Source organism: Kogia breviceps, chromosome 4, assembly GCF_026419965.1.
Source record: "Kogia breviceps isolate mKogBre1 chromosome 4, mKogBre1 haplotype 1, whole genome shotgun sequence".
Taxonomy (NCBI): domain Eukaryota; kingdom Metazoa; phylum Chordata; class Mammalia; order Artiodactyla; family Physeteridae; genus Kogia; species Kogia breviceps.
In genome coordinates, this window is record NC_081313.1 from 67,389,630 (window position 1) to 67,404,063 (window position 14,434).

Genomic DNA, 14,434 nt, shown 5'->3' on the forward strand with positions numbered 1-14,434 from the left:
TTTGAGTCTTTGTAGAATAGTAAGAATTCATTACTGTGTGTGGTGCATCTTAGATTTCAAAATTTATTTGCTTTCCTCCCAAGGCTAGGTGTATCTGAATTGTGCACCATTTAAATAAAGGGCTTTCTTACTACTTTAACATACTCCCTCCCCTCCAACATATCACTGGCATATCATTTTAGTGTTTCCCTTCTGGAAAAGCTGAATCTTTTCCTAATTCCTATTTTTTGTTTTCTTCAGAACTACCATAGGTACTTCATCATTACTGCTACTGGGCATGGGTCTGTAGGAAGGATTATTTCTTTTCTTTTTTTTTTTTTTTTTTTATGGACAAGCTAAATACAGGTTTATTGTATTCTAAAGGTCAGTGCACTATTATTGGGGTTCCTAATTGACTTTACTTTTTTATGGGACTTTCAGAAACTTGTAGTATATGTTCAGTCTGCACGTGCTATAAAAATGTTTTAACAATTGGCAGTATTTCAAAAGTCTTAAAGAAAACACTGCCTGGATAAAAAACACTGGTGAACTGTAAAACGTCTCATCAAGCCTAGGTTTCACCCAAGCTGTGAGGAGAAATTTCTAGGTTATAGAACAACTCTGTGATAGAAATAAATAGAAAGCAAAGGAACATTATATGTGGCTGTAACCTGTGGGGGGAAAAAGGTGCTTTGGTGATTTTACTTCTGCCATTAGTCTGTCTTTAAATAAATTGAAAATATAACAGAGGAACTATACCACTATAATTTAATGTTCTATGCTGTATTGTTTATTGATAGACTACAGAAATAACAAAATTATACTTCAAAACTTATTCTATAAAATTATTTCAATTTCTGCTAGCCTTTATCCATAATCTTATTCCTACTCAACAGCTTTTATTTATTGTTTACAGACTTCGGTACGAGTTCTATCCATAATTTTTCTCTTCAAGCCAAGAGATATCAACATTGAGTGGCAATTAAGACAATCCTAAAGACCCTTGGAACTACTCCACTACTGTTCTTAACATGTGTGCTTCCCTGTGATAGTGACTATAAAGAACCAAGTTTATAAAAGAGTCACATTTCAGCATCCAGAAAACATGCACAGATGTTCAAGTGTATAAGAAACTATTCGTAGTCCCTGTATGTCTATTTTTTCCCTTTGTGTTACATTCGATGTTTAATTTCTTTTGCTATTTCCTTATTAGGTGAAATTTGATTTCATTTGTGCAATATTTAAATATTATGGCTTGGTATTTGATCAATAAATCATGTGTTTGTTTCACTATTATATATTGATTATACATATATTTTATGTATATATAAACATATATGTGTGCGTTTATGTGTGTATACATATATATGTTATATACATGCGTGTGTCATTAGCATTTTGTGCTCCAAGATAACTAAGTCCAAAGGCCATATGTTTATATAAGTAAACTCATAAATTTAAAATATTAATTTTATTAATGAACCACAAGTCTATTAAAATATATATTGCAATAAGTTCTAAATAACATTCTCTAATGATTTCAATTATAGAACTTAAATTATATAATAAATACTAACAGTATTTTTTCTCCTACTCTGTCAGTTATTTAGAGATTATAAAAATCAAATATTCTAATTTGTGAGGACCAGAATCATGTTAGCAATCCACTACAAGCCAGTAAGGTCTCAGTAGCAAGAATAAACTCTGCCTTTTTTGACAGGAAGCAACCAGAATATTTACATTTTCCATCTCTTGGAGAGGTAAATGGAATTAGGCACATGCATTATTACTCAGTTTTATGGTATAAACCAAGGTAAAGGGGGTGATAGAGTTTATACGAGCAATTACACAAATACAAGTATGTAAATCTGGCCATGAAAAAGAAATTGCCAATAAAAATATTCAAGAAAGGAAGAAATGATACTTTTTTGAACTTCATTCTTTTTGATTTGAAAATCATTTTATTTGCATCACTACATTTAATATTTAACAACAGTCCTGTGAAGTAGATGTCATTATCTGACTTCATGGAGAAGTTAAGTGCATTTTCTCAGTTCGGTGGACCATTAGTTGAAGAAGTATAGACTTTATTACACTAGTCCTAAGTGCAGTGTTCTTTCTGGCCTTATGCTTTCATGGAAACTGGATTCTACTTTGATTTGGACTTCCCTCAATATTAGCCACAACAGAACCCCAGGAATTGCCGCTTTTAGGACTAAAATTAATTAGAGTAGGCCTACTGCAAAGTCAGGGGTCTAAATGTTTAGACATTATCCTTTCTCTTTTCAAAGTGTTTGTTGTCTCTTTCAAAGAATCTCTACTAGCAACTTCATTCCCTCTGTGTGTGTGTGTCTGTAACAAAATCGAATGAAACTGGACATAGCATTTCTTATTAGAATGGTTTGCTAAGGCTCAACTACAAGATCTCAACAGGTGTGCTTAGCCAAATTGTGTAGTAACTTAGATCATAATTAAAATGTCATCAGAAATTTCTCTATTCTATGCTGATTTGTTTGCTTGGATCCATGAAGGTAAAGGTCTGAAGGGCATCTGTTATAGGCAGATATGTAATTGCACTGAAAAAAATTATATGAAATGTAATAGAACATAGGAAACACAAAGAAGAAAAAAAGTTGCTTTCAGTAAATGAAAAGCAAGTCTGAGAGAGTTTTGATATTTGTTGCAGAAGCTAGATGGCCTCTCATCATACCAACTTATTTGCCACACATACTCAGGCTAGCCTGTGTTTTCCAGCTTTTCTTGCAGTTGTCTGCAGTCACATAACAAGGTTCTGATGAGAGGTATGTAGATAGAAGTGATATGCACCACTTCTAGGTTTGGCATGCAAAATCTCCCATGTCTGATCTTCCCTCTTTCCTCTTATATGCCAGCTGATTATGGATGGCCAGGATGAACTTGGATTGGAATTACTGGATTTTATTCTTCTTTAAACAATCTATCTTTGGATTCTAAAATATCATATCCTTATTTTCCCTCATATCTTCAGCCATAACTTCTTGGTTGAATGAACAATCCTACTATACTTTCTGAATTTCAACTATTGGAGCGCCACAGTATTCAATCATTGAACAAAAACTCCCTAAATGAGCTCATGTATTGCCAAAGCTTTAAATACCATCTATATGAGTTTGACTCCTGAATATTTATCTCAAGTTTTAATCTTTCTGCTAAACTCCAGATTCATATATTAACCTTTTATTAACCTTATCCACTTGGATGTTTGGTAGGCTTCTCAAAATAATATATTCCAAAATATTAAAGATAAGAAGAAAACATTATCTGTCCCTCCCTCCATCACTCCTACTCATATACCTACACCTGATCCATTACTCTCTGTTTCAATAAATAACACCACAATTCATCCACTAATTCAGGGGAAAACCTCAGGAGCTCTTCTTGATTTATGTTTCCCTCACATCATGTATCAACTCTTAGAAACTGGTGTTGCCTCATCCTTTAAAACTCATCCTGTAAATGAAACACACATACACACCATACATGCCAGATAAATATATGGGACAGTATCAACACTCTAGAAAGCTTCCTTGGGCTCTTTCTTATTCAATATCCTCCCAAAATATCATTATTTTTGACTTTTATTACCTTTTACCTGTATTTATTTTTTATGCATTTTAAACTTTATTGAGGTTTAAATTAATTGCACTAAACTGCATATATTTAAATTATACAATTTGATTAGATTTGACAAATATATATATATAGACTGTGGAATCATCACCTCAACTAAGATAACAAATATTTGAATAACCCAGTTTTGTCTGTTTTTTAACTCCAAATTAATAGACTCATGCAGTGTATACTTTTGGGGGGGCATCTGGTTTCTTTCATTCATTGCTATGTCTGTTAGATTCACACACACCCTTGCTGTGTCTAAGTGTAGCTGTTTTTTTAAGTTAAAAATTAAATTGCTGTGTAGTATTCCACTGTGTGAATAAACCATGATGTACTTATACATTCTACTGTTGTGAAATATTTAGATTGTTTTCTATAAATGGCTATTATGAGTAAAGTTGTAATCTACTTTCCTATATATGCCTTTTGCGGGGGTGGACATATGAACTCAATTCTCCTGGGAATATACCTAAAAGTGAAATTTTTACATCATGGTTAGCTATATATTCAGTTGTATTGAAATTAACACATAGTTTCCCAATGTTATTTTAATAATTTACACACTCACCAGCAACCTACCAGTTACTCCACATCCTTGTCAGCATTTGATATTGTAATTATTTTAAATCCTATCCATTCTAAAGGTTGTGCAGTATTATTTAATTTTAGTATTAGTTTGCTTTTTCATGATAGTTAATGATGTTTACACATTTTCATATGCTTATTAGTCTCTTGAACATCCACTCTTATGAAGCATCTGTTATTAGTTTTTGGATCATCTTTAGTTGATGCTTTTGTTTATTTGTATAGATTTCTAGTATTTATTTATATAAAAGAAATGTAGGAAAATAAAAAGTTGGTATCAAAAGGAAAAGGTATTACTAATATACTGCATGATTATGCAATATTAATCATTAATAATAATAAAATATTAGTATTTTATTATTAATACATTACTTTAACCCCACTTGTGATATAATGATATTGGAAAGTGGTGGAGTGACAAGTGATATGAAAAAAGGCTAAGTCATTATCTACCATAACAAGTAAGTAATGCCTAAAATTGATGAATCCAAGTACACTTATGCTATTTAGTAATGTAAAGCCTAAAATTAAGAACAACTGAAATAGTTACTTATGGAGAACAGGATGGGGTGGTACAAAGGGATGAAATAGATAATCACATGTATTTGTTTTTACTTTGTAAAGATTATATTAAGGTTGTATGTTTTTATCTGCTTGAAAAATTCAATTATATAACAAATAAGAACTAGTTATAAGAAAATAAGTGATATTATTCTGGTTTAATGATTTAGAAATACAGCGTAAAAGTCCTCCAAGTAACACTTGATAACTGAGGGAAGACCCAAATGGTTGGGATGAGCTAGAACAAGAGCAGTGATGAACAAAGATGAGAGGATTAGTGACTGGAATGTGCCTTCCTGAGTTCATATTAAATAGTTAAGTATGAAGGAAAATAGTTAATAGTTAAATAGTTAATACGAATGTAATCAGTACAGCCCAACTGAATCTTGTCACTTAGGTTTATTTCTGAAAAGTTCTTGATCTCATATTGTTATTTTTGTTATTATTACCATTTTATTTAAAAAGTTCCAGTTGGATGGGTTTCCTTTAGTAAGACATTAATCATTAAGAAGAGCTAATTTTAGGATTCATAACATTGTTACCAATTATTTTGAACTTTAGCTCGTGTTTCTTAAAAAAAATTAAGCTGTTAAGCTGAGAAAAAATAACTTCATCTTTTTTCTTTTACTTATTTAATTTTACTATACAATTATATTTTGTTAAATCATGGAAACCTACTTCCTTGAGATAAATCAATATGTATAGTTATATATTCCAAACTTACTCAGACTAAATTTATGGCTAGACATTCCATATATTAATGTGAGAATCCATGTCCTTCTTAAAGCATTAAATAATCTGCAAAAGAGTTTTTTTTTTTTTCTTCTGTAAACTTGCCTCATTGTAAATGATTTTATTCCAGGTAATGGTTTTTTTCCAAGTGTCTGGAGGTTACAATCTTACTTTTTGGAGATAATATATTGCTAGATCATTAATGTCACTTAACTGCTAAGAACAACAGAAATCTAATTACACCTGTCTACAATGATACTTTACTTTGGCACCATAAATATCACTAAGCACTCCCTTGAATCCTAATATCTTGCAATCATTTTTTTCCATTCCCAAATATATGTTCTCTAATGTGATCTAGATTCTGTTCTAACTTAATTTGGTGTTCTCAAAACCTGAAGAGAACACTAAACATTTCATCAAGCTAATTCTATTAAGACTCAGCTTCTTTCACTGATGCAACTTCCACCAAGGACCTACCACACAAATGATTACATCTCAGAAGGGAGCACCAGCCTACAGTTATTGCAAGGTTTTTGAACACACCAACCCTGGGGACATTCAAGTGAGAAAACTCAATTATAAACAGTTTCTTTGCCTATTTATCTTACACATGTACTGAACTTGCTTAGAATTACAGAATCTTCATTCTTCCCTTAGGTGAAGAAACACAGGGACCGTGCTTAACTTCCTGTACTGCTTTCCATTCTATACTCTTCCTATACCAGATGGCTACTGACCAGATGACCAGGAGAAACATAAATCCAAATCTGTTATCATTGGGACTCATTTCAAGATAATGCCTCAGTAGTTAATGACTAGTAGTCAACACTAACTATGCATTAGAACCACATGGGGGGCTTTAAAATTATATCAGATCTTTTGCTGGAGCAAATACTTGAATAATTAAATAAGTTTGGGGATAGGGCTTCTATTCAGTATTGGTGGATTTTAGGCTGCAGTCCAGGGTGTGAACCATTGCAAAAACAGGTAAATTCCATTAGAATTAAGAGTCTCTCTTCAATACACTATCAAAACTAAATATATCCTACTTTTTATTCCTGTTTTCTTCCTCTCCACTCAATAAGCAAGCCTCTAGGATCATTCATGTTTTCTCACACTCTGTTCTTCACAATGTACATAACTCTGTTCCTCTGTCCTGAGTTACTATAGTTCCCTTCCTCCCAAATTCTCCTGCTATTAACTCTGGAATTCTTAGTCAATGAGCAGTAAAGTACTCTCTACCATCAACTCCTTCTTTGACTATATTTTGATTTAAATGAAGTATGCCTGCCCATGTGGACACCACTTAGTCCATTGTCACACTTCATTTGCTGTGAAGTGAGTTTCTTGATCACTGCAAAGCTTTGTAGAATACCATGATGGTGGATGAGGCTTTCTGTAGGTCCACGGACAGTAGTTTTGACAGAAGTACTGTATGCACAGAGGGCAAATCTGTGTGCAGAGTGTTTATTCCAGTGAGAACAAAGCACTGCCCCATCCTGTTGAAAGTGACCCACTGTAATCAACCAACCACTAGGTAACTGGTTGATCACCCCAAGAATGGTGCCATTTTTGGAATTCAGTGCTGGTCTCTGCTGCTGGCAGACAGGTCACTTAACGGTGAATGTTGCCAGGTTGGCTTGGTGAGTAAAACTCCATGTCACTGAGGCCGCCCATGCATTTCCTCTATCTCTGTTACCATGGCCACTTTGTTCATAAGCCCATTGGACAATCACTGGAGTAGGTGGTAAAAGAGGCTGGAAAGATAAGAAGTAGCTACTGCAAACATATTGGTAAGATAATTCCATGTCAGACATTTAGAAACAAATTTGACAAAAATGCAACGGCTTTCCACCTCTGTGAAATTTCTAGATGTCCTGTGGTGTAAGGCATGCCAATATATTCTGTTGAAAGTGAAGGATAAGTTGCTCTATCTGTATTTATCCTACAAATAAAAAGAGGGGCATGACACCTCATGGCCTCTTTTGGAGACAACATATTTCTTATTTGTGTGTGCTTCTCTGGCCCATTTCTTGAGTGACCCAAAAAGCTGGGAGTTTTGGGTGGGACCTAGAATAAGAGAAGTCTCTGCAACAGGTCCAGGATGCTCTTTCCAGATATTCTACCACTTGATGCCATATAATCCAGAAGATTCAGTGATGCTTGAAGTGTCAGTGGCAAATAAGATGTTGTTTGGTGCCTCTGTCTGGCCTCTATAAATGAATCATAGTTCAGACCCTTAGAATTTTGGAGGGAAGCCCTGCTATCCTCTGTCAATACCTATCCTTTTTTGAGAAACAGTTCTTGGTTTGCTATTGGGCTTCAGTAGACACTGGATACTTAACTCTGGGCCACCAAGTTACCATGCAATGTGAACTTTCCATCACAAACTGGATGTTGTCTCATGTGCTAAGTTATTAAATTGAGTGTGCCCATCAGCTGTCCATTATCAAATGGAAGTATATTTATAATATTGGACTCAAGCAGACCATGAAGGCACATGGAAGTTACATGAGATAGTGGTTCAAATGCCCATGGCCCCTACTTTGCTATATTATATTGTTTGTCCAGCTAGTACCCATGGTCTCATAAGTTCTCTACAACAAGTTGACTGAAGAAAACAAAATTTAGATCCAGTTAATATGAAGACACCATCTGAGAGTGGATAGCTGCAGTCCTATAGCCCTCTTCTGGATCATCATTGAAGACAACAGTGATGGGAAATCCTTCCAGTGGGCTGAACTTTGAGTAGTGTACTTGGTTGTTCATTTTGCCTATAAGGGGATAGCCAGAACCATAAGTCTATATTGATCCATGAGCTATGGCCAATGATTTGGCTGGATAGTCAGGGACTTGGAAGGAACATCATTGGAAAACTGGTGATGAGGTGATCTGGAAAGAGATATGTGGATAGACCTGTCTGGATGGGCAAAGAAGGTGAAGCTGTTTGTGTCCTATATAAATGCTCATCAAAGGATTTTAATAATTAGGTGGATATATATGGGAGGGGTTTAGCTAGGCAAGTCTGAATCTTTATAGCAGCTGTCAGAAAGGTAAGACTGAAAAAAGTCTGGCAGGAGCTGACACTGACACTGATATAGTTCACAGGTGGGATTTCTTCTTCCTTGGGAAAACCTCAGTTCTGCTCTTAAGGCCTTTCAACTGATTGGATCAGGCCCACCTAGATTATCAAGGATAATTTCTTAAAGTCAACTAATTGTAGATGTTAATTACATCTACAAAATGCCTTCACAGAAATACCTAGATTAGCTGTGATATCTAGATTAGTGTGATACCTAGATTGATTAACTGGGGATTATAGCCTAACCAAGTTGACACATAAAACTGACCATTAGAACTACCTTAAAATAAGTAAGGAAATGTGACGAATATTACAAAATTAATTTTTGGACTAATAGAGAAAAGTTAATCATTTGAAATTATCCTGCAACAATTACTTTTATATTGTACTGTAGCAATTTTGCAATAGTGATAAAAAGAAACTATACATTTAAAATATTCTACAAACTTTTATGTATAAAAATGTCCACTAATTTTGAAAATTATGTGGAAAAAAAGGTAAGGTGGACAAAACTTATAGGGCACATACCAGCATAAAATTAAAATAAATTGTATATTAAACTCTATGATTTTCATTGGGCCAAAAAATGTTTTGTAGTACAATGTTGTACATGCTCATTTAGGAGGAATGATTTATTATGAGTCCCTTACCAGACTTTTTTTTCTTATCTCGTGCTTCTTTAATTTTTTTTCTTTTGAAGTAGTACAACATTAAAAAGAAAATTGATATTAAAAAGTTGGCATATTATTCCATAACCCTAAAATAGCAATCACTTGGTTTCTATTTATTACATTGCAGCTTTTTTTTCTGCATGCATCTATATTTTATATAGTTGGAATTTTATATCCCCTATCCTAATTATATCACAAGGCATATAATTGGAACAGTCTATCAGATGACTGGAGGAATGATAATGTTCTCAGTTTTGAATCATAGAAATAAATTACCAATAAAATGGTGACAGATTTATTCTTACAAGAAATAATGAAGGAAGGTGAATGAACAAAGAGATTTTTAGGTAGAAATGAAGTAAGTTGAAGAAGTTCACACTGGGGCACTTTAAACTGTCTCAATCATCTTGTTAGAACTGGTGTGAAGGGAATTCCTCAACTAAGGAACACCATTAATATACACTGCTGAGGGCTGGAGGAGTTGGAAGAAATAAAACATGTATTTGACTCAATTTTTTTCAGGAGATTACATTTTTTGCTGAGGTAGCAAAATATATAACTATGGACAGACGAAAATAACATATCATACTTGTGACAGTTGTGTTATCTGGATGCCTGTATTCAAATTCTGATGCAAATACTTACTTAATAAATTATATTAGATAATACATGTTTTTCCAAAGGCCAGTTTTATTATCAGAACAATGGAATAATAAAAGTTTCTTATAATATCATTAATGCTTTATCTAAATCTTTTAAGGAAATCCACAGGGTAGGTCTAATTATTATTCTCCTTACAGATTAGAAAGCCAGTAATCCCAGAGAGGATGAATAATGTGACCAAGTTTACAAAGTTTGTAAGTTGGGGTTTGAATACTGCCTATTTTGAGGGTCAAGCTGTTATCTACTATACTATATTACCACTGATTATTATACTATACTATATTATCCTTGACTATATGGTTGCTTGAGGGTCATATGCAGTAAATGAAGTCATTTTATAAATAGTAAATTTCTGTAATATTAGTTATTTTCCACTGATACACAGTCTTAATGGTTATTATTTGAAAGGCTTACATAATATTTTTATTAGATTGGCATTTCAAAATTTAAATAGCCATAAAATAGTCATTGTTTCATTTTTAAAAATAAATCTACAGTTTTATTAAGACAAAAACTGACAGTGTTGGTATGAAGTTTAACATTTAAACAAAAGTTTTCACAGAAATCTAACACATGCCTAAAAAGAATTTACAATGGAGTTCTAGATGCAGGTCTAGACGATGTCAAGAAATGATGGATCTCATGATTCAAGACAGCGTTTTGGGTTTTAGTTAATTCTTAGGATTAAAAAAGTCGGTTTTGTTTTAAAGTGAACCACTGCCTCAGTATGAAAATTTAATCTTCTCCTGAGACCAGGGCTTCTGAAATCATTCAACTCTTGAAGTGATTCAGTGAACTTGTGCTGTCAGTGACTGAACCCTGCCACCAATGGTTTCAAAGTTCAAAAAACAGAGGTTCCAAGAGTTTTCCACCTCAAGAGCACCGGCCCTTGTCTTTCCCTACTCTCTCGTCTCCTATACCACCCTCTGCCCTTCCTCAAATACTTCAGCCAGTGGCTTGGATAGAGAAGCTGATATTTATAACTTCATAATTGGAAAAGAAAGGGTTTTCTTGTCAATTTCAATAATTAGCACCTATAAGACAGGATGATCTGCCTGTGTATACATTCCAATAAGACTGTTCCTCCTCAACCAGTTTCCATCCCCCAAATGGCAGCTTTGGTAACTTCTTAACCGGCTTGGTCCTTTGTTGGGAACAGCATTAAGTTCAGGCAGGGAACACCTTGGCTTCTAAGTTTCAGGCATTCACAGCTTTTAAACAGTCTCTTGCAGTTCTCATTTAGGTTGCCAATGACATTCTTTGAAAGGATAAAATATTCTGGACACAGAACCAAATCATCATTAGTTGTACTTTCCTTTGTTTCACCATTTCTGCCATCAGGCCCCAAATTTTAACAAAATTGATCCTAACCCATCTCCCTTCTTTCCCACCCCATCCCTCACATCCCAAATAATACACCAGTAATAGCCAAACACTACATACATGCTACACTGTAAAAATGCAGAGTTAACACTATTGGGAAGAAGGCTACGGGTTGTGGAGATGCTCTTTGAAGATCTACAGTATCTTCTGCTCTCCCACAACCCATTCTGCAAGTTTTGTCCTTCATAGAAGGCCCTTTGCTTTTTCTCATAAAGTTCAGAATGGGTTGCCTTGAAACACTGACCCTCCTTCCCCTCCACTAGGATGGGTGTGCAAACTATACAGCAAGGAACAGCTTTAAAGCACTTGGGCTGCTGTAGGGCACAGAAACTATACTGGCTCTTCAATGGACATCTTTTCAAGCCAGCTTTATGGTGTCAAGACAAGTAGAACTCCTTCTTTCCCCACTTGAAACCCACAGTCAGATGTGACAGAGATTGGTACTCAAGGGAGTTAATTCTTGTCATCTTTTTTGTCATCATCCTCTGAGGGGTAGGAATGCCACATCAGCCTTTCCTTATAGAAGGTTATGACAACCTGTGGGCACTTGACATTGGCTTCCTTGGCAGGGACCAGGTCAGGCTCATCAGAGTTTTTTTCCATTTCATCAGGAACACAAGTTCTCCACTGGAGTCTGTAGCTCCAATAATCCGCTCCAGTTCCAAACCCTGGGCAAAGCCTAGTGGCTTTTCTGACTCTTCTTTCTTCTTCTTTGGTTTGCTCTCCTCCCCCTTATCTTCCAAATCAGGAGCAGCTTTGTGCTTGCCTCCCTCTGATTGATGTCTCATGTGTTGTTTTCTGACTGCAGGAATTCAGCAATGAGGTAGGGGCAATCCAGGTTTTCTTCTGGCTCCCATGTGTTGTCCTCATCTGAGAACCCCTTCCACTTTAGAAGGTACTCCACTTTGCCTTTTACCACCCGATGGGTCGAGAACTTTTTCCACCACATATTCTTCTTCTAGCACCTCCTCCACTTCTAGTTTTGTTTTTCCCCATAGTGCCCCCCAGCTTTCTGGTATAAAGGGTGATGCTTTTCAGAGCAGCGCCCACGAGCCCGAGAAGAATCGGTGTCGCGCTACTGGCGTGTTTTGTCGGGCCGGCCCGGGGGAGTGGCAACCAGGAAAGCAGCAAGCCCGTTGACCGCGGTTGAGCCCCTCACTGAAGTGGCGTACCGCAGGCCCTGGCCAATGGCCCTCCCCCATTGTTTCATTTTTCTTGTTAAGTTTTTAGATATTTATCATTAGAGATTATTTAATTATTATATATGTGTATTTATAATAGCTTTATTTCCTTTTGTTCTTTAGGTAAATTATTTCAAATCAATTTCAATATCAAAAAATAGACATACGATCTTCCTTCATACATACTGCCAGACTATTCTCAAAAATAGCTACAAATATTTACATTACCTCCCGTGTTTAAATGTGCTGTCTTCATCACAATCTCATAAACATTGTATACTACATAATTTTTAATATACTATTTTAAAGAAGAGCTATATTCTAAGCCTGCTTTGTTTTAATTTCCTTGATTACTGCATATTTAATTACATTATATGTTTATGGTATGTTTTGTCAAATACACCTATGTCATCATAGATGTTAACCTTCTCATATTTGAGGTTAAAATATTTGATGACAGTTGTTTCTTTTAATTTTCTTCTTTTTCATTTTGCAAAAAATTAAAGTTTTTATTTGTAGCTGCCAATATTTTTTGTGTAGTTCATTTAATTGCATCAAGTTAGAATATTATCAAGTGTTTAATCCTTCACCAGTATGACAATTATTCCATTATTTTTTATGGTTAATTTGTTAGTACACTTGGACTTGTTTGTTACTTGTTATATTTTATAACCATGCAATTCATGATCCAATTTATTATGTATATTTATACCTTTCCAGATTGAGATACGTTATGGGGAAACCATGCAAAATTTTCCTCCCCCTAATTGTGGACATTTGATACTCTTTCTCTTTATTGTATTATATTATACTATTTATTCTTGCTTGCTTTTTTTAAATTTACTTAATTTTACTGGCTTCAAATCAACACACTTAGTATGGTTTTAACATCCTCTCCCTGTTCTGCTTAAAACTGATCCTGGTTCTGCTTATTTGTACAAACTCAAAAATTTGGGGGCCTAATCAAATGGGCAAAGAGCCTAAAGAAATGGAATATGATGTTTACTTTCTTTTCCTTTATTGCTTTCATGGGAGGTTTGTGAATTCATGAGTCCTTTGAGTGTTGGCAGCTGACAGAGGCCTGTGTTCTCTTGGCTCAGTAAGGTAAATGATGGCTAACAAGGTGGAAAATGGCTGGAAGAAGAGAGAGGGATAAACTCACATTTGAATGAGAAACCAGAATACCTATATACTGATTTAGACAGCTTTAAGGGAAATGATTTTCAACTATTTTAAAATGACCCCAGAGTTTGAGAAATTGGACATTGTTCAAATTAACAATGTTTACTCTTTGAATGACAATTATGAAAATGAAAAGGCAAGCCACAGAACTGGAGAAAATATCTGAAATGCTAAATCTGACAAAGGACTTTCTTCTAGAATATAGAAAGTCTTCTTGTAGCTCAACAGTAAGAAAACAATCAACCACATTTGAAAATGGGCAAAATATTTATGAGACTTCACAAAAGAATATATATATATATTCTTATATATATATAGTTGTCCAATAAGCACCTGATAAAATGTTAGATATCACTAGATATCAGAGAAATGCAGATTAAAAGCACAGTGAGATACCATTACACACCCATGATAATGGAGGAAAGTGAAGAGTCTGACAGTACAAAGTGTTGATGAGGATTTGGAGCAACTGGAAATCTCATACCCTGTTGATGACAATGTAAAATGGTATAATAATTTTAAAAGTTTACTTAGCAGTACCTTAAAATCTTAAACATATACCCAACTTTAGCCATTCACTTAAATATTTACCAAAGATAATAAAAACTTCTGTTAATGCAAAGATGGGCTCATGAATGAACACAGCTTCTATAAACAAAATAGCTCAAAGTTAGACACAAATCAAATATCCATTAATGAAAAACTTACTTGCAATTTACTGTATCTCAGTAAAGTTTATTTAAAAATATCCTAGAACA

General features: G+C 34.6%; 1 pseudogene; it reads right to left on the reverse strand.

Moving 5' to 3' along the window:
• Nucleotides 1-11,766: 11,766 nt before the first annotated feature.
• The window catches only part of LOC131755685 (chromobox protein homolog 1 pseudogene), a 32,997-nt pseudogene continuing 30,329 nt past the window's right edge, over nt 11,767-14,434 (reverse strand).